At 41.7% G+C, this 19,676-nt stretch overlaps 1 protein-coding gene across 3 annotated transcripts in view; it reads left to right on the top strand.

Moving 5' to 3' along the window:
- Positions 1–19,676, top strand: part of LOC138851147 (zinc finger protein 271-like) — a 234,328-nt gene that overhangs the window by 188,586 nt on the left and 26,066 nt on the right. The window contains exon 1 of one of the 3 annotated variants that reach the window (XM_070079797.1): positions 6,528–6,649. The exons of the other annotated variants lie outside the window; for them this stretch is intronic. The gene's annotated coding sequence lies outside the window, so the exon portion shown is untranslated. Of the gene's footprint in view, positions 1–6,527; positions 6,650–19,676 lie in introns of those variants that run through there. 3 annotated transcript variants of the gene reach the window in all.

The raw sequence follows: 19,676 nt of genomic DNA, 5'->3' as shown, positions 1-19,676 counted from the left end.
TGCTTGTCCAGTGCCAGCTTGAAGACTGCCAGGGGTCTGTTGGTAATCCCCCTTATGTGTGCTGGGAGGCAGTTGAACAGTCTCGGGCCCCTGACACTTATTGTATGGTCTCTTAACGTGCTAGTGACACCCCTGCTTTTCATTGGGGGGATGGTGCATCGTCTGCCAAGTCTTTTGCTTTCGTAGTGAGTGATTTTCGTGTGCAAGTTCGGTACTAGTCCCTCTAGGATTTTCCAGGTGTATATAATCATGTATCTCTCCCTCCTGCGTTCCAGGGAATACAGGTTTAGGAACCTCAAGCGCTCCCAGTAATTGAGGTGTTTTATCTCCGTTGAGGTGTTTTATCTCTAGTGCGCAGCAATATTCCAGCCTAGATAGAACAAGCAACCTGAAGAGTGTCATCATGGGCTTGGCATAACTAGTTTTGAAGGTTCTCATTATCCATCCTGTCATTTTTCTAGCAGCTGCAATTAATATAATGTTATGGTCCTTGAAGGTGAGATCCTCCGACATAATCACTCCCAGGTCTTTGGCGTTTGTTTTTCGCTCTATTTCGTGGCTGGAATTTGTTTTGTACTCTGATGAAGTTTTGATTTCTTCGTGTCTACCATATCGGAGTAATTGAAATTTCTCATCATTGAACTTCATATTGTTTTCTGCAGCCCATTGAAAGATTTGGTTGATGTCCGCCTGGAGCCTTGCAGTGTCTGCAATGGAAGACACTGTCATGCAGATTCGGGTGTCATCTGCAAAGGAAGACACGGTGCTGTGGCTGACATCCTTGTCTATGTCAGATATGAGGATGAGAAACAAGATGGGAGCGAGTACTGTGCCTTGTGGAACAGAGCTTTTCACCGTAGCCGCCTCGGACTTTACTTCCATCCTAAAAGGTATCTGAGCCTATTATTCATCCATTTGGGGCCATTTCTATTCGATCTATTTTCCTTATGTGGGATAAATGTCCTTTGGGCAACATGTATTGTGTTAAGAAAGCTGTCATACTGATAGCTGTCTTCGTTACTCCAGCCCACAGGTGATAAGTGTTCTCTAGGCCCATTGTAATCTGCTAAGCGAAAATCTGGAACCAGTACTGAATTATCCTTACTGTCATACTTCCATTCAATGCTAAAGGTAATTGATTTGTGATCGCTTGTGCCGAGTTCCTCTGTAATTTCTAAATTATAAACAAGGGTTTCCTTTTTTGCCAAAACCAAGTCAAGCAGGTTATTTCCCCTTGTAGGCTCTTTCACAAACTGCTTCAAAAAACAATCCTGAACTACTTCTAAGAAGTCGCTTGATTCTAAATTCCCAGTCAAGAAATTCCAATCAATATGACTAAAGTTAAAGTCTCTTAGAATTACTTCGTTATCGTGCCTTGTGGCCTTAACAATTTCCTCCCATAGTAGTCTCCCTTGGTCCCCATCTAAGTTTGGGGATGGTATATCACACCTAAAATCAATTTTTCATGTCCCTCTGAAAATTCTATCCCAACAGACTCTGTATGTGTTACTTCAGACTTAATACCCGTTTTTATGCAACAGTTCAAGCTATCTCGGACATAGAGTGCCACCCTACCCCCCTTCCTGATGCTTCTGCCCACTTGAAACAACTTAAAACCCTGAATGTGACATTCAGCAGGCATGTCCCGATTTTTCATATTGAACCACGTCTCAGTTAAGGCAAATACATCAATGTTACCTGCACTAGCAACTAGTCTCAACTCATCCATCTTATTCCTAGCACTACAACTATTTGTGTAATATATATTTAAGGACACTCCTTTCTCTTTACCCTTCCTGCTCCTTTCTGTTATTCCACTAAACCAATTACTGTCCTTGTCAATTAGTGCCACTGGCTTTCCAATATCCACCTCAATTTGCCTATTACTAGTTCTCCTAGTACTCATATTGCTACACTGGGACTTCACTGTTTTCCCGCCAAAACCTATACCACTAACTATTCCTAGTTTAAAGACCAAACAGCTCCCTCCACTGCAGTTGCCAGTGCTCCCACCCCAAACCTAGATAAGTGAACCCCATCTCTGGCATACATGTCATTTCTGCCATAGAAGAGGTCCCAGTTGTCAATGAATGTTACCGCATTTTCCTTACAGTATTTGTCCAGCCAGCAATTGACACCAATTGCCCTAAACAACCTTTCATTTCCAACTCCTCTCCTTGGCAAAATGCCACATATGACAGGGTTCCCACCCTTCCTCCTAATTATCTCTATTGCTGACCTATACCTGCAAATCAGGTCCTCACTCCTATGTCTGCCAACATCGTTGCCTCCAGCACTGAGACAGATAATAGGATTTCTCCCATTACCTCTCATAATGTCATCCAGATGGCTAACAATATCCTTCATCCAAGCCCCAGGAAAAAACACTCTCTGCCTCCTACTCCTATCCTTCAAGCAGAATGCCCTATCCATGTACCTAATCTGGCTATCCCCAACAACAACAATGTTTTTACCTTCCTTGTCGACGTCCGTCATGATGTTCCCAGTAGTCGACTCAAATTCGTTAGGTAGCACTACACCTTCACTTGTGGAATTCGTCAAGACGTTCTCGATGGTCTTCGTTGGTGTTTCTAGGGATGTCTCACTCACGTCTACCAATGCTTCCTTGGTGCTTGTTGTGGCATTCCCAGTAGAACACCCACATTCGTCAGGTAGCACCGAAAATGGGTTGGAAGTTTCCACAGTAGTCTTCTGGTTTCTCGTTGTTTCTGCCTCTCCAGCAGTCTTCTTGATCCTCAGCTTGGTTCCATGTTGCCCGGCCACTGACCAAGTTCCCCTCTTAACCTGGGGACTCACAACAGGAGGATTACTACGAATCCTCTTGTTCTCCTCCGTTAATCGCCGTATCTTCAGCTTAGCAGCCCTAAGCTCTTCTTTCAGCTGCTGGTAAAGTTGCTCAAGAGAGGGCATCCTGGTTCAGATTCACAGAGACGCACAAACTGGTCTTCACAGAGCTAAGTACACGTCACCACTGAGCTAAGTACACGTCACCACTGTTAAGTACATATCACCACTCCATTAGTCCAGAGTTCATAGATGAAGAAATATCCAAAATTTATGAAATAGCCATTGATCTGAAATACCCGAGAAATGTAATTGATAAATCATTTAAAATTGCTAGAAATACTTTTTACAACCCAAAAAGGGACAACCAACCTTATTCAACTAAAAATATGTTGGTTCTCCCTTACCATGAAAACTTGGTTGATATGCCTTCTCTTCTTAAGACTTTTAAAATTAAAGTTGTATTTAAAAATCTTGATATAGTAAAAAAAACTTTTGATAAAGAATTCCCCCCAAAATGCTGAAGGATGTGTCTATAAGATTCCTTGCAAAATTTGCGATGAAGTTTATTTATTAATTAATTTGAACATGATACAGAGAAGTACAAGGAATACAGTTTTTAGAGTGCAGTATGCCAAAGCCCCTTGTATGCAGAGCATTATGGGCAGGCTTAAAATTAACTTAAGATTAACTAAGCAATGATATATTCAGTGGTACATAAATTATTGTAAAACAGATAACAATTTAGTACAAATGAGTATTACAAAGACAGGTCATATGGTCATTTACTGTGTTGCTGTGTAATCACTAGAATGGAGTATTCTGTTAGGTAATTAAGTTAAATAGTAACAAAGTTTGATTGGGTCACAGGTTAACATTTATGAGATACAATAATGAGATACATCTATGAGATATAATTTATGAGATACAATTATTCTGTATTTATTTAGTTGTGGGTGAGTAAGTGATTTTTGAGAAGAGACTTGAATTTATAAACAGACAGTGTTTCTTTTATATTCACAGGTAATGAATTCCAGATTTTAGGGCCTTTTATGTGCATTGAGTTTTTGCATAGCGTGAGATTGACACAAGGAACATCAAAGAGTGATTGATCTGTGCCTTGTGTTATGGTCATGTGTTCTGTTGAGGTTGGTAAGGAGATGTTTGAGGGGAGGGTTTATGTCAGAGTTAAGTGTTTTATGTATGTAGTAGGTGCAGTAATAAGTATGGATGTTTTGTATTGTGAGTAGGTTTAGAGTTTTGAATATTGGTGGATAAATAACAAAAAGGCACAATACCGTGACTGGAACGATACACAAATAACCCGCACATAAAAGACAGAAGCTTACGACGACGTTTCGGTCCGACTTGGACCATTGACAAAGTCACACTAACAGAGGAGGAGCAGGACGGCTATATATAGGCAGGAAGAGGTGGAGGTAGTAGTAGTGGTAGTAGTAGTAGTACAAGAATTGTATATAATACCGACAGGATGAAATGACACATGCACAACACCCGGGCATCCCCACCGTAGACGTTTCGCCATCCAGCCAGCCACTGGATGGCGAAACGTCCACAACAAAGACAACCAGACGCCGCACATGTGTCTAATTTCATCAGTAGATGAAATTAGACACATGTGCGGCGTCTGGTTGTCTTTGTTGTGGACGTTTCGCCATCCAGTGGCTGGCTGGATGGCGAAACGTCTACGGTGGGGATGCCCGGGTGTTGTGCATGTGTCATTTCATCCTGTCGGTATTATATACAATTCTTGTACTACTACTACTACCACTACTACTACCTCCACCTCTTCCTGCCTATATATAGCCGTCCTGCTCCTCCTCTGTTAGTGTGACTTTGTCAATGGTCCAAGTCGGACCGAAACGTCGTCGTAAGCTTCTGTCTTTTATGTGCGGGTTATTTGTGTAATATTGGTGGAGTGTGCTGTCTGTAGTGGGAATTTGTTGTCATTCTGACTGCAGCCTTTTGTTGGGTGATTAGTGGTCTGAGATGGTTTATTGTTGTTGAGCCCCATGCACAAATTCCATAGGTGAGATAGGGGTAAATAAGTGAGTGATATAGGGCCTGGAGGGCTGACTGTGGAACATAGTACCGTATCTTCTATAGTATGCCTACAGTCTTGGAAATTTTTTTGGAAATTTGTTGTATATGTGTTTGAAATTTGAGTATTATCAAGGTGGATTCCTAAGAATTTTCCCTCTGTGAGTTTTGTGATAGGTGATCCATTTATCATTATGTTAAGAGACACATCTGTAGCTCTGTTACCAAACTGAATGTAGTAGGTTTTGTCAATGTTTAGAGTAAGTTTGTTGGTCATCATCCAGGTTGATATTTTCTGTAATTCGGTATTTACAGTATTGGCTAGCATGACTGGGCTCGGGTGAGAGTAGATGTATGTAGTGTCATCTGCAAATAGTGTGGGTTTGAATAGTTGCGATTCATTTGGTAGGTCATTTATGTATATGAGAAAGAGAAGAGGGCCTAGGACACTTCCCTGTGGGACACCAACTGTAATTGGTTGTGCGGAAGAGTTTGCCCCATTTGTGTACACATATTGGCTTCTGTTGCTGAGGTATGACTTGAGGTAGTTGAGGGAGTGCCCTCTTATACCATAGTGTGACAATTTTACGTGGAGCAAGTCATGGTCAACTGTATCAAAAGCTTTACGTAAGTCAATGAAGATCCCCAATGGGACTTCTTTTTTCTCTATTGCTGTATAAATATGTTCTAACATGTGGATAATAGCATCATTAGAATTTTTATTAGGCCTGAACCCAAATTGACAGGGGTTGAGTATGTTGTGAGAGATGAGGTAGGAATAGATATGCTTAGGGATTAATTTTTCAAAGATTTTAGAGAGAGAGTGTAAGTTGGATATTGGCCTATAATATAACATTTCGTTCGGATTTTTAACCCCGGAGTGTTAGCCACCCAGGATAACCCAAGAAAGTAGTGCGTCATCGAGGACTGTCTAACTTATTTCCATTGGGGTCCTTAATCTTGTCCCCCAGGATGCCACCCACACCAGTCGACTAACACCCAGGTACCTATTTGCTGCTAGGTGAACAGGACAACAGGTGTAAGGAAACGTGTCGAAATGTTTCCACCCGCCGGGAATCGAACCCGGGCCCTCCGTGTGTGAAGCGGGTGCTTTAGCCACCAGGCCACCTCGCCAGGCCACCGGGCCACTTCACTATAGTTATTCAAGTCTGTGTGGTCTCCTCCTTTATGGATCGGGGTGACCCTTGCTATTTTGAGTACTGTAGGAAAGGTAGAGGATTCAATGGATGTGTTATAGTGTGTTGCAATGATTGGTGATAGCACCTGTGACACTTTTTTGTATATAAAGGGTGGTAAGGTATCTCCTGTCTTGTTTCTTAGTTTGTTGACTAAACAAACTGCGATGTTTGGTAATCTGTGTAAATGTATTTATGTGAACCTGTAAGTGAATAAACTTAATTTATTCAATATATTCACAGCTCCGCTACTTTTAGCAGTCACTTGCGCTACTTTTAGCAGTCACTTGCGCTACTTTTAGCAGTCACTTGCGCTACTTTTAGCAGTCACTTGCGCTACTTTTAGCAGTCACTTGCGCTACTTTTAGCAGTCACTTGCGCTACTTTTAGCAGTCACTTGCGCTACTTTTAGCAGTCACTTGCGCTACTTTTAGCAGTCACTTGCGCTACTTTTAGCACTCACTTGCGCTACTTTTAGCAGTCACTTGCGCTACTTTTCTTCTCAGATCTGGCAACAGCGACGATCATCTTGACTGTTGTTTACTGTTGTTGTCACTTGTTGTCTATGTTTATCCTTGTTCACAGAGGTCAGTGAAAGTTACACATATTAAAATGTAGGAGTTGTTTGTTGCATCATATTTAGAGGAATAAAATAATGAATATTAAATGTGAGGTGTTAGGTGCTGAGGGAGGTGCAGGTGTTGTCTGAGGTGTTAGGTGCTGAGGGAGGTGCAGGTGTTGTCTGAGGTGTTAGGTGCTGAGGGAGGTGCAGGTGTTGTCTGGTGCTGAGGGAGGTGCAGGTGTTGTCTGAGGTGTTAGGTGCTGAGGGAGGTGCAGGTGTTGTCTGAGGTGTTAGGTGCTGAGGGAGGTGCAGGTGTTGTCTGAGGTGTTAGGTGCTGAGGGAGGTGCAGGTGTTGTCTGAGGTGTTAGGTGCTGAGGGAGGTGCAGGTGTTGTCTGAGGTGTTATATGCTCAGGGAGGTGCAGGTGTTGTCTGAGGTGTTAGGTGCTGAGGGAGGTGCAGGTGTTGTCTGAGGTGTTATATGCTCAGGGAGGTGCAGGTGTTGTCTGAGGTGTTAGGTGCTGAGGGAGGTGCAGGTGTTGTCTGAGGTGTTAGGTGCTGAGGGAGGTGCAGGTGTTGTCTGAGGTGTTAGGTGCTGAGGGAGGTGCAGGTGTTGTCTGAGGTGTTAGGTGCTGAGGGAGGTGCAGGTGTTGTCTGAGGTGTTAGGTGCTGAGGGAGGTGCAGGTGTTGTCTGAGGTGTTAGGTGCTGAGGGAGGTGCAGGTGTTGTCTGAGGTGTTAGGTGCTGAGGGAGGTGCAGGTGTTGTCTGAGGTGTTAGGTGCTGAGGGAGGTGCAGGTGTTGTCTGAGGTGTTAGGTGCTGAGGGAGGTGCAGGTGTTGTCTGAGGTGTTATATGCTCAGGGAGGTGCAGGTGTTGTCTGAGGTGTTATGTGCTCAGGGAGGTGCAGGTGTTGTCTGAGGTGTTATATGCTCAGGGAGGTGCAGGTGTTGTCTGAGGTGTTAGGTGCTGAGGGAGGTGCAGGTGTTGTCTGAGGTGTTAGGTGCTGAGGGAGGTGCAGGTGTTGTCTGAGGTGTTAGGTGCTGAGGGAGGTGCAGGTGTTGTCTGAGGTGTTATATGCTCAGGGAGGTGCAGGTGTTGTCTGAGGTGTTAGGTGCTGAGGGAGGTGCAGGTGTTGTCTGAGGTGTTATATGCTCAGGGAGGTGCAGGTGTTGTCTGAGGTGTTAGGTGCTGAGGGAGGTGCAGGTGTTGTCTGAGGTGTTAGGTGCTGAGGGAGGTGCAGGTGTTGTCTGAGGTGTTAGGTGCTGAGGGAGGTGCAGGTGTTGTCAGGTGTTAGGTGCTGAGGGAGGTGCAGGTGTTGTCTGAGGTGTTAGGTGCTCAGGGAGGTGCAGGTGTTGTCTGAGGTGTTAGGTGCTCAGGGGGGTGCAGGTGTTGTCTGAGGTGTTAGGTGCTGAGGGAGGTGCAGGTGTTGTCTGAGGTGTTAGGTGCTGAGGGAGGTGCAGGTGTTGTCTGAGGTGTTAGGTGCTCAGGGAGGTGCAGGTGTTGTCTGAGGTGTTAGGTGCTCAGGGGGGTGCAGGTGTTGTCTGAGGTGTTAGGTGCTGAGGGAGGTGCAGGTGTTGTCTGAGGTGTTAGGTGCTGAGGGAGGTGCAGGTGTTGTCTGAGGTGTTAGGTGCTGAGGGAGGTGCAGGTGTTAAGATAAGATAAGATAAGATTTCGTTCGGATTTTTAACCCCGGAGGGTTAGCCACCCAGGATAACCCAAGAAAGTCAGTGCGTCATCGAGGACTGTCTAACTTATTTCCATTGGGGTCCTTAATCTTGTCCCCCAGGATGCGACCCACACCAGTCGACTAACACCCAGGTACCTATTTGCTGCTAGGTGAACAGGACAATAGGTGTAAGGAAACGTGTCGGAATTTCCACCCGCCGGGAATCGAACCCGGGCCCTCCGTGTGTGAAGCGGGAGTTTTAGCCACCAGGCCACCGGGCCTGGTGTTAGGTGCTGAGGGAGGTGCAGGTGTTGTCTGAGGTGTTAGGTGCTCATGGGGTGCAGGTGTTGTCTGAGGTGTTATATGCTCAGTGAGGTGCAGGTGTTGTCTGAGGTGTTATGTGCTCAGTGAGGTGCAGGTGTAGTCTGAAGTATTATGTGCTCAGGGAGGTGCAGGTGTTGTTAGGTGCTCAGGGAGGTGCAGGTGTTGTCTGAGGTGTTAGATGCTCAGGGAGGTGCAGGTGTTGTCTGAGGTGTTAGGTGCTCAGTAAGTAAGTAAGTTTATTCAGGTATACACAAATACGGTTACAAAGAATTATCATACATAGCAGCATATGTGTAGAGAACCTGGGATAACCCAAAAAAGTCAGACAGAGTGACTTATTTCCATTGGGGTCCTTTTACCTTATTATTATAATATAAAGGTTATAATATTTTCTTATTATTCTACAATGAAGATAACATTTTATTATCATACTAAAAGACTATCTACTACACCAAGGTCATTAAGACTATCTACAATACGAGGGTCATTACTAGGAATAAGGTAAAATTTACACGTATGTTAGCTAAAAAATAGAAAATCATTCCCCTCCCTTTCTGTAGCTACATTCATCAGACACCTTTTGGCACTCTTCTTGAACTGGTTCATGCTATGACTGGCTTTGACATGTGCGGGCAGTCTGTTCCATTCCTTTATTGCTGTACAATAAAAGGTGTTTGACGCCTGGCCAATGACTGTGGGTACTACAAAGTTATGCTCTCTCCCCCTAGTACTATGATTGCTTTGGTTCCCAACCTTGACAAAATTGACAGCAAGATATTTTGGACACTGTTTGTGAGCAATTTTATAAACATGATTTAGATTCAGTTGTTTTACTCTGTCTTCAACATTCAGCATATCCAACTGCTGTAATTCATCCTGGCCTACATGTTCTCTTGGTCCCAGCCCCAGGATGAATCTTACGATTTTGTTCTGGGTGATTTGCAGTCTATCTTTCAGTTTTTTTGTCAAGGCAGAGTACCAAGAAGAGCAAGCGTAATCCATATGGCATTGTATAAGGGCTAGACATAGGGTCCTGCGAGCCTCAGTAGGTAGACACTGTGCTTGTCTATACAGGAACTTCAGTCTGGCATTCGCTTTCTTTACTACACTGTTCCCTATCAATTCTCCTGACATGCATGGGTCAAAGGGGATTCCCAAATATTTTACTGATGAAACCAAAGTGATGGGCTCCCCATTACACTGAACATTAAAATTATTTACCCTTCTCAGTTTGTTTCGTGCCAAAGAGAATGGCTTCAGTTTTCCCTAGGTGTAATGATAGTTTGTTGTCTACTAACCATTTGCTGCAGGACTCCAGTTCCAGTGTTAAAACATTAGCAATATCTTGTGGGTCTTTACCTGACACTAACAGAGCACTGTCATCTGCATACAGTAGGAGTTTGCACTTGACACTGATAGGCATATCATTGACATAACATAAGAATAATAAGGGACCCAGAATACTACCTTGGGGAACTCCACATGTTATCGGCAGGGGCTCTGATTCTGTTTTGTTGATTTTGACTATTTGTCTCCTGTTGCTAAGGTAGGACTTAAACCAGTCTACAGAACCTATACCGATAGCTTGAAGTTTATTACATAATATATTGTGGTTGACAGTATCGAAGGTCTTTTGCAGGTCTAAGGTTACCATACCTATGAGGTTTCCCTTTGACATTTCAGTTCTCAGGTAATCCATCAGATTAATAAGGGAGGTGTCGGTTGAGTAGGATCTTCTAAAGCCCGATTGATAGCTATGGAGAATGTTGTTGTCATTAAGGTACTTAACTACTTGAGAATACACTGCCCTCTCTAGAATTTTAGATATTATACTGAGTATACTATCAGGCCTATAGTTGCTTACATCAGACCTACTATTTTTCTTGAAGATAGGAGTAACTCTGGCCTCCTTGAACCCCTCCGGTACGGTATTAGTGGTGATTGATAGATTTATTATGTGAGCAATAGGGATTGACAGTTCAGAAGCACCATCTTTTAGGAACTTAAACGGGATGTAATCAGGGCCTGTGCTCTTAGTTGGGTTTAACCTGCTTAGTTCTTTTTGAATAAAGTCATGAGATACACTTAATAGTTGACAACTGTTTGGGGTTACCCCTTTATTGGTATAGTAATTACTACACTGCAGAACAATCAAAGGCACTTCTCAGTGCCAACAACAACATAACTATCTTTAACTACAATATCAGATCTTTAAGCATGCATTACGATGACCTCATAGCATTACTAAATTCCTTACATGCCAATATGTCCATCATTACACTAACTGAAACCTGGCTAAAGCCTGATAGTACAGATGTCTATGCCATTCCTGGTTACACAGCCATACACAACTGTAGGCCAGACCAACAAGGGGGTGGCACAGCCATATACTACTCAGACCAACTAGAATGTATCACTAATACTTGCACAAGGGATGAACATGGGGAATATATAATAGCTAAATTCAAATCCAAATACCTACAAAAACCTTTCACATTGATAAACATCTACAAAGTTCCACAGTCAAGCATTAGCCAATTTAGTCAAAACCTAGGAAGTATGATAACTGATGCACGCATGAACAAAGATCACTTACTACTCTCAGGTGACTTCAATATAAATCTCCTGCAAGACCAGGACCCACACATTACTGAATTCACAAACACAATGAGTAACTGTATGTTGCTACCAACAGTAACAAAACCTACAAGAGTAACAGAGACTAATGTTTCCCTACTTGACCACATCTGGACCAACACCATATCCCCTTTAAAATCAGGCATAATTACAGATAATACCACAGACCACTACCCTACTTTCCTCATAACAACTCTTGGTAAACTACCCCAAGACACTACTAAAGTCACCTTCAGACTTCACAATGAGGCAGCCATTAATAACTTCACAACAGCATTAGCAAACATTGACTGGCACACTGAGCTAGAAATCAATACAGATATTGACGAATGTATTAATAATTTTCTAAAAAAGACCCAATACCTCTATAATAAGCACTGCCCTAAAAAAACTAAACAGATGACAGCTAAGAGACTGAACAGTCCCTGGCTAACACCCAGCATTCTCAAATCCATAAATACAAAACACCAATATGAAAAACAGTACAGAATGGGTCACATAACCAGAGACCAAACAAAACGTTACTCGTCAATCCTAACCAGCCTGATAAGAAGGGCAAAAAAATTGTATTATGAGAACAGATTATCCAACTTACGAGGTGATATAAAAAAGACCTGGAAAACCCTATCAGAAATTCTGGGACCAAAAAAGATATCACGAAATAGCGAAATAAAATTAGCAAAATCAGATGAACCCCAACTCCCACCAACAGAAACAGCAAACAGACTCAATGATTTCTTCTCCACTAAAATCCAATAAAATCCCAAGCTCAGATACCCCACCAAATGACTACCTCACCGGCAACTACCCGAACACACTGTTCCTAGCTCCGACTAACCCATACGAAGTCTCCCTTATTATCAACGAACTAAAAAACAAGGCAGGAGATTTAAATACCTTACCTCCCTTTATATACAAAAAAGTGTCACAAGTGCTATCACCAATCATTGCAACACTCTTTAACAAATCCATTGAATCCTCAACCTTCCCTACAGTACTCAAAATAGCAAGGGTCACCCTGATCCACAAAGGAGGAGACCAAACAGAGTTGAATAACTATAGGCCAATATCCAACTTACACCCTCTCTCAAAAATCTTCAAAAAATTAATTCATAAACGAATCTACTCCTACCTTATCTCCCAAAACATACTCAACCCCTGCCAATTTGGATTCAGGCCTAATAAAAATACTAATGATGCTATTATACACATGCTAGAACATATATACACTGCTATAGAGAAAAAAGAAGTCTCACTGGGGATCTTCATTGACTTATGTAAAGCTTTTGATACAGTTGACCATGACTTGCTCCACGTAAAATTGTCACACTATGGTATAAGAGGGCACTCCCTCAACTACCTCAAGTCATACCTCAGCAACAGAAGCCAATATGTGTATGCAAATGGGGCAAACTCTTCTGCACAACCAATTACAGTTGGTGTCCCACAGGGAAGTGTCCTTGGCCCTCTTTTTCTCCTATACATAAATGATCTACCAAATGCTTCGCAATTACTCAGACCCACACTATTTGCAGATGACACTACATACGTCTTCTCCCACCCGAGCCCAGTCACGCTAGCCAATACTGTAAATACCGAATTACAGAAAATATCTACCTGGATGAGGACTAACAAACTTACACTAAACATTGACAAAACCTACTTCATTCAGTTTGGTAACAGAGCTACAGATGTCTCTCTTAACATAATGATAAACGGATCACCTATCACAAAGCTAACAGAGGGAAAATTCTTAGGAATCCACCTTGATAATAGACTCAAATTTCATACACATATACAACAAATTTCTAAAAAAATTTCCAAGACTGTAGGCATACTATCGAAGATACGGTACTATGCTCCACAGTCAGCCCTCCTGGCCCTATATCACTCTCTTATTTACCCCTATCTCACCTATGGAATTTGTGCATGGGGCTCAACAACAATTAACCACCTCAGACCACTAATTACCCAACAAAAGGCTGCAGTTAGAATGATAACGAATTCTCACTACAGGCAGCACACTCCACCAATATTCAATACACTAAACCTACTCACCATACAAAACATCCATACTTATTACTGCACCTATTACATACATAGAACACTTAACTCTGATATTAACCCTCCCCTCAAACATCTCCTTGCCAACCTCAACAGAACACATGACCATAACACAAGGCACAGATCACTCTTTGATGTTCCTCATGTCCATCTCACACTATGCAAAAACTCAACGCACATAAAAGGCCGTAAAATCTGGAATTCATTACCTGTAAATATAAAAGAAACGCTACCTGTTTATAAATTCAAGTCTCTTCTCAAAGATCACTTACTCACCCAAAACCAAATAAATACTGAATAACTGAACCTTATAAATTGTATATCTTAAATGTTTCTCACAATTATATCACATAAATGTTAAACCTAAAACCCAATCTAACTTTACTATTTTTTAAATACACTACCTAACAGAATTCTCCATACGACTGAATGTACAACAATGCATGCAACCATATGACCTGTCTTTGTAATACTCACTTGTGCTTTATAGTAATCTGTTTACATTAATGTTTTATCACTGATTTCATCATTGCTTAGTTAATCTTTAGTTAATTTTAAGCCAGCCCATAATGCTATGCATAGTATAAGTGGCTTTGGCATGCTGCTCTTATCTGTATTTTTTTTGTACCTCTGTATGTGTGCTCAAATTGTAAATAAATAAATAAATAAAATAAATAGTATGTTTGAAACTTATCAGAGTCTGTGTTAAAGGTATTTGATGCAGCTGGTAGTTTACTTACTAGTGTTGATGCAACAGATGTGTAGTATGAATTAAAGCAATCTGCCACCTTAGATGTTTCGTGGCATACCTCATTATCGATAGTGAGTACTATGTTAGACCTATCTACTGGCTTATGGCTATACCCCAACTGTTTTAGTTGTTGCCAGAGCTTTCTGGGGTTATGCTTATACTCTTCAATTTTTGAGCAGTAGTGCTTTGCCTTTGCTCCTTTTATAAGTCTCTGTACTCTGTTCCTCACCCTTTGGAATTCATTTAGTGCTGCAATATCCTGTCTGTTTGCTTTAAATCTTTTTAGCAGCTGGTCTCTGAATTTCATATTATCTAATATCTCGGTATTCATCCAGGGTTCAGTTCTTCGTTTAATCCTAACCTCTTTAACTGGTGCAATATTATCAAGGATGGTAGTGAACATTGTTTTGAATTTTTCCCAGGCATCGTTTACGTCCGTGCAACTTGTTATCTCTGTCCAGTCACAATTGTGTAGCCTATTTACCAGTGTTTCTTTACTGTAGTTTCTAGTTGACCTCATTTTTATTGTCCTGTGTAGGCCTATCCTATCCCTAGTGATTTTCCTGGTGCAGTAAATGATGAAATGATCACTAAGACCTGTGGTAATGACGCTTGACTGACTAATGTTCTCAGCGTGGTTACAAAGTATGTGGTCAATTAGGGTGGCTGAGAACTGTGTGATCCGGGTGCATGTGCAGGTATTGTCTGAGCTGTTATGTGCTCAGGGAGGTGCAGGTGTTGTCTGAGGTGTTAGGTGCTCAGGGAGGTGCAGGTGTTGTCTGAGATGTTAGGTGCTCAGTGAGGTGCAGGTGTTGTCTGAGGTGCTAGGTGCTCAGGGAGGTGCAGGTGTTGTCTGAGGTGTTAGGTGCTCAGGGAGATGCAGGTGTTGTCTGAGGTGTTATGTGCTCAGTGAGGTGCAGGTGTTGTCTGAGGTGTTAGGCACTCAGTGAGGTGCAGGCATTGTCTGAGGTGTTAGGTGCTCAGGGAGGTGCAGGTGTTGTCTGAGGTGTTAGGTGCTCAGGGAGGTGCAGGTGTTGTATAAGGTGTTATGTGCTCAGGGAGATGCAGGTATTGTCTGAGGTGTTAGGTGCTCAGGGAGGTGCAGGTGTTGTCTGAGGTGTTAGGTGCTCAGGGAGGTGCAGGTGTTGTATAAGGTGTTATGTGCTCAGGGAGGTCCAGGTGTTGTCTGAGGTGTTAGGTGCTCAGGGAGGTCCAGGTGTTGTCTGGGGTGTTAGGTGCTCAGGGACGTCCAGGTGTTGTCTGAGGTGTTAGGTGCTCAGGGAGGTGCAGGCGTTGTCTGAGGTGTTAGGTGCTCAGGGAGGTGCAGGTGTTGTCTGAGGTGTTAGGTGCTCAGGGAGGTGCAGGTGTTGTCTGAGGTGTTAGGTGCTGAGGGAGGTGCAGGTGTTGTTTGAGGTGTTAGGTGCTCAGGGAGGTGCAGGTGTTGTCTGAAGTGTTAGGTGCTCAGGGATGTCCATGTGTTGTCTGAGGTGTTAGGTGCTCAGGGAGGTCCAGGCGTTGTCTGAGGTGTTAGGCGCTCAGGGAGGTCCAGGTGTTGTCTGAGGTGTTAGGTGCTCATGGAGGTCCAGGTGTTGTCTGAGGTGTTAGGTGCTCAGGGAGGTCCAGGTGTTGTCTGAGGTGTTATGGGCTCAGGGAGGCCCAGGTGTTGTCTGAGGTGTTAGGTGCTCAGGGAGGTGCAGGTGTTGTTTGAAGTGTTAGGTGCTCAGGGAGGTGCAGGTGTTGTCTGAGGTGTTAGGTGCTCAGGGAGGTGCAGGTGTTGTCTGAGGTGTTAGGTGCTCAGGGAGGTGCAGGTGTTGTCTGAGGTGTTAGGTGCTGAGGGAGGTGCAGGTGTTGTCTGAGGTGTTAGGTGCTCAGGGAGGTGCAGGTGATGTCTGAGGTGTTAGGTGCTCAAGGAGGTGCAGGTGTTGTCTGAGGTGTTAGGTGCTCAGGGAGGTCCAGGTGTTGTCTGAGGTGTTAGGTGCTCAGGGAGGTCCAGGTGTTGTCTGAGGTGTTAGGTGCTCAGTGAGGTGCATGTGTTGTCTGAGGTGTTAGGTGCTCAGGGAGGTGCAGGTGTTGTCTGAGGTGTTAGGTGCTCAGGGAGGTGCAAGTGTTAGGCACTCAGGGAAGAACAGGTGTTCAGTGTCTTTTTTGTTAGGTGTTCTGGGAAGAGCAGGTATTAGGGGCACAGGGAGTAGCAGGTGTTGAGTGTCTGTGGTGTCAGGTGGTAGTAATAGGTGTTGAGTGTCTGTGGTGTTAGATGCTAGTAGTAGGTGTTGAGTGTCTGTGGTGTTAGGTGCTCAGAGAAGAGCAGGTGTTGAGTGTCTGTGGTGTTAGGCACTCAGGAAAGAACAGGTATTAGGTGCTCAGGAAGGAGCAGGTGTTAGTCTGTGGGGGTCAATGCCCCCATGGCTTAGAAGAGCAGATGTTAGGTGCTCATGGAAGAGCAGGTGTTAGTTACTCAGGGAGTAGCAAGTGTTGAGTGTGTGTGATGTTAGATACTCAGGGAAGAGCAGGTGTTAGGTGCTCAAATAAGAGCAGGTGTTAGGTGCTCAGTGAGGAGCAGGTGTTAGGTGCTCAGGGAGGGGGAGGTGTTGAATGTCAAATCAAAACCAAATATTTTTTGCAAGATATGCAGTGTGTAGCTTACATATAATAAAATATTGTTAAACACAAGGGAAGCCACTAGGATGCACGAACATTTCTGGCAGTTTATTACTAATTCTTGTTTATAGACTATTTACAACTAGACGTAGGTTAGGAAGTCGTAAATTTCAGTTTTACTTAACATGAAACGAAAGGTAAGAAAAATATTTTAATTAGTGAAATTTATATTAGAGTGGTGGCCAAAAAAAAAAAAATACAATTAGTAAAATTTACAATAGTACAACTTTAAGTGTGTATTTATTTAAATTCATTTCATGATCTTCAGTTAATTGGGATTTCTTGAGTACAGTGGATCCCCGGTTTACGATATTATTTCATTCCAGAAGCATGTTCAGGTGCCAGTACTGACCGAATTTGTTCCGATAAGGAATATTGTGAAGTAGATTAGTCCATTTCAGACCCCCAAACATACACGTACAAACACACTTACATAAATACACTTACATAATTGGTCGCATTGGGAGGTGATCGTTAAGCGAGGGTCTACTGTATATGTGTGTGTATATATATATATATATATATATATATATATATATATATATATATATATATATATATATATATATATATATATATATATATATATATATATATATATATATTCAGCCCGTAATGCTATGCATAGTATAAGTGGCTTTGGCATGCTGCTCTTATCTGTATTTTTTTGTACCTCTGTAAGTGTGCTCAAATTATAAATAAATAAATAAATAAATAAATAAATATATATATATATATATATATATATATATATATATATATATATATATATATATATATATATATATATATATAAATATATATATATATACATATATATACACGTATATGTTAAGTGAATGTATAGGAGCCTTTGAACCAAGTGAGAGAGTAATTGTGGTAGGGGACCTGAATGCTAAAGTAGGAGAAACTTTTAGAGAGGGTGTGGTAGGTAAGTTTGGGGTGCCAGGTGTAAATGATAATGGGAGCCCTTTGATTGAACTTTGTATAGAAAGGGGTTTAGTTATAGGTAATACATATTTTAAGAAAAAGAGGATAAATAAGTATACAAGATATGATGTAGGGCGAAATGACAGTAGTTTGTTGGATTATGTATTGGTAGATAAGACTGTTGAGTAGACTTCAGGATGTACATGTTTATAGAGGGGCCACATACATACAGGAGGGCCCCACTTATACGGCGGGTTAGGTTCCAGGCTACCGCCGTAAAGCGGAAACCGCTGTAAAGTGGAACACCCTTTTTTTCCACTTACAAATGCATACAAACACTAGATAACAAGTTTACACTAACATATATTATGTTAGCAATAGAACCAGGCATCAAAAAACAATAAAAAAGTACAATACACACATAGTGCACTCATTACTTACCTTAAAATATTTATAGTCTTAATCTAGGGTGAGACAAGTAGTATTTATTGTAAGAAATCAAGTGTGGTGTGTATGGTAGTCAGCCAGGCTACCATACCAGGCCAACCCACCCACACATACTATTCTATGATATTTAAGCATCCCAGAGCGATAAAATGTATATACAGTTCACTCATTACTTACCTTAAAATATAGGGTGAGATGAGTAGTATTGTAAAAAATCAAGTGTGGTATGTATGGTAGTCAGCCAGGCTACCATACCAGAGAGAAAGAATGAGTGCATGAGAGAGGACAGGCGCAGAGTTATGTAAACAAACCAGGCGAAGGTAAGTTTTGTAAACGAAGTGTACACGTCTGGTTTGTGTACAAGTTACATTGTGTACAGGTTGTCTCTACATTGATACAGTAGAATAAATAAAGAAGAACACTCCCATTCTCATGTAACATTTTGAGAAGAAATGATGCTCTGAGTGAAGGCAATGGAAGTAAGTCACTCTGACTTTTTTGGGTTATCCTAGGTTCTCTACACATATGTTGTTATGTATTTATGTTATGTATCGTGTTTATTATATAATTTTGAAAAAATATCACGGATGGATTAATGAAAATGTGTATATTAACGTAATATACAACATTTAATGATACACCGAGCTCAGACAGCGTAAACAAACAAACTGAACAGGTTGTGGACGATCACTCGGTCAGGCGAAATAGACGGTATTAATACGTGTCCAGTTTTAGTTCATTCATGTACATTTGTAAGAGTTTGTGAAACTTTTACCTTATAATATTTTTATAATAATTAAATCACGAAACAAATACTCTTACACTGTGTACAAGTTAGTACAGAATTATAGCTATAAAGTGAAGGCATACGAAAGGAATATTTTTCTACAGTTATCCCTAGTAACAGGTGACGGGCTAGAGAAAACGTAATTCTTCCGACACTTCTACAAACCGTTTGGTAAACATCTCATATATATTTGTATAAATTTTTATACTGTGGGTGCATGTATCATGTTTGTGTGTTACATAATGTGTTTCTTATATAATTTTGAAAAAAATATCATAGATAGATTAAGGGAAATGTCTATATTAATGTAATATGCGACATTAATGCGCCCAAGAGATTATTATTATTATTATTATTATTATTATTATTATTATTATTATTGCATCAAGAGTAGAGAGACTCTTAGTGATTTTAATGTGTACCTACATGCCAGCACAGTGTGTAAGTTTATTTAGGTACAGGTGTACACAAGTTTAATTATCAAGTACAATACATATAAAATATACAATACAGTGGACCCCCGGTTAACAAACATTTTTCATTCCAGTAGTATGTTCAGGTGCCAGTACTGACCGAATTTTTTCCCATAAGGAATATTGTGAAGTAGATTAGTCCATTTCAGACCCCCAAACATACACGTACAAACGCACTTACATAAATACACTTGCATAATTGGTCGCATTTGGAGGTGATGGTTAAGCGGGGGTCCACTGTAACTTTAAAACACTTGAAATTTTGGAAAGTTTCCAGACAAAATAAGATGTGCTCAGGGAGAATGTAAACAAACTCGG

This window comes from Cherax quadricarinatus, unplaced genomic scaffold, assembly GCF_038502225.1.
Source record: "Cherax quadricarinatus isolate ZL_2023a unplaced genomic scaffold, ASM3850222v1 Contig19, whole genome shotgun sequence".
NCBI lineage: Eukaryota > Metazoa > Arthropoda > Malacostraca > Decapoda > Parastacidae > Cherax > Cherax quadricarinatus.
The sequence above is the reverse complement of the archived record's forward strand: the minus strand, read 5'-3'. Positions and strand labels throughout refer to the sequence as shown.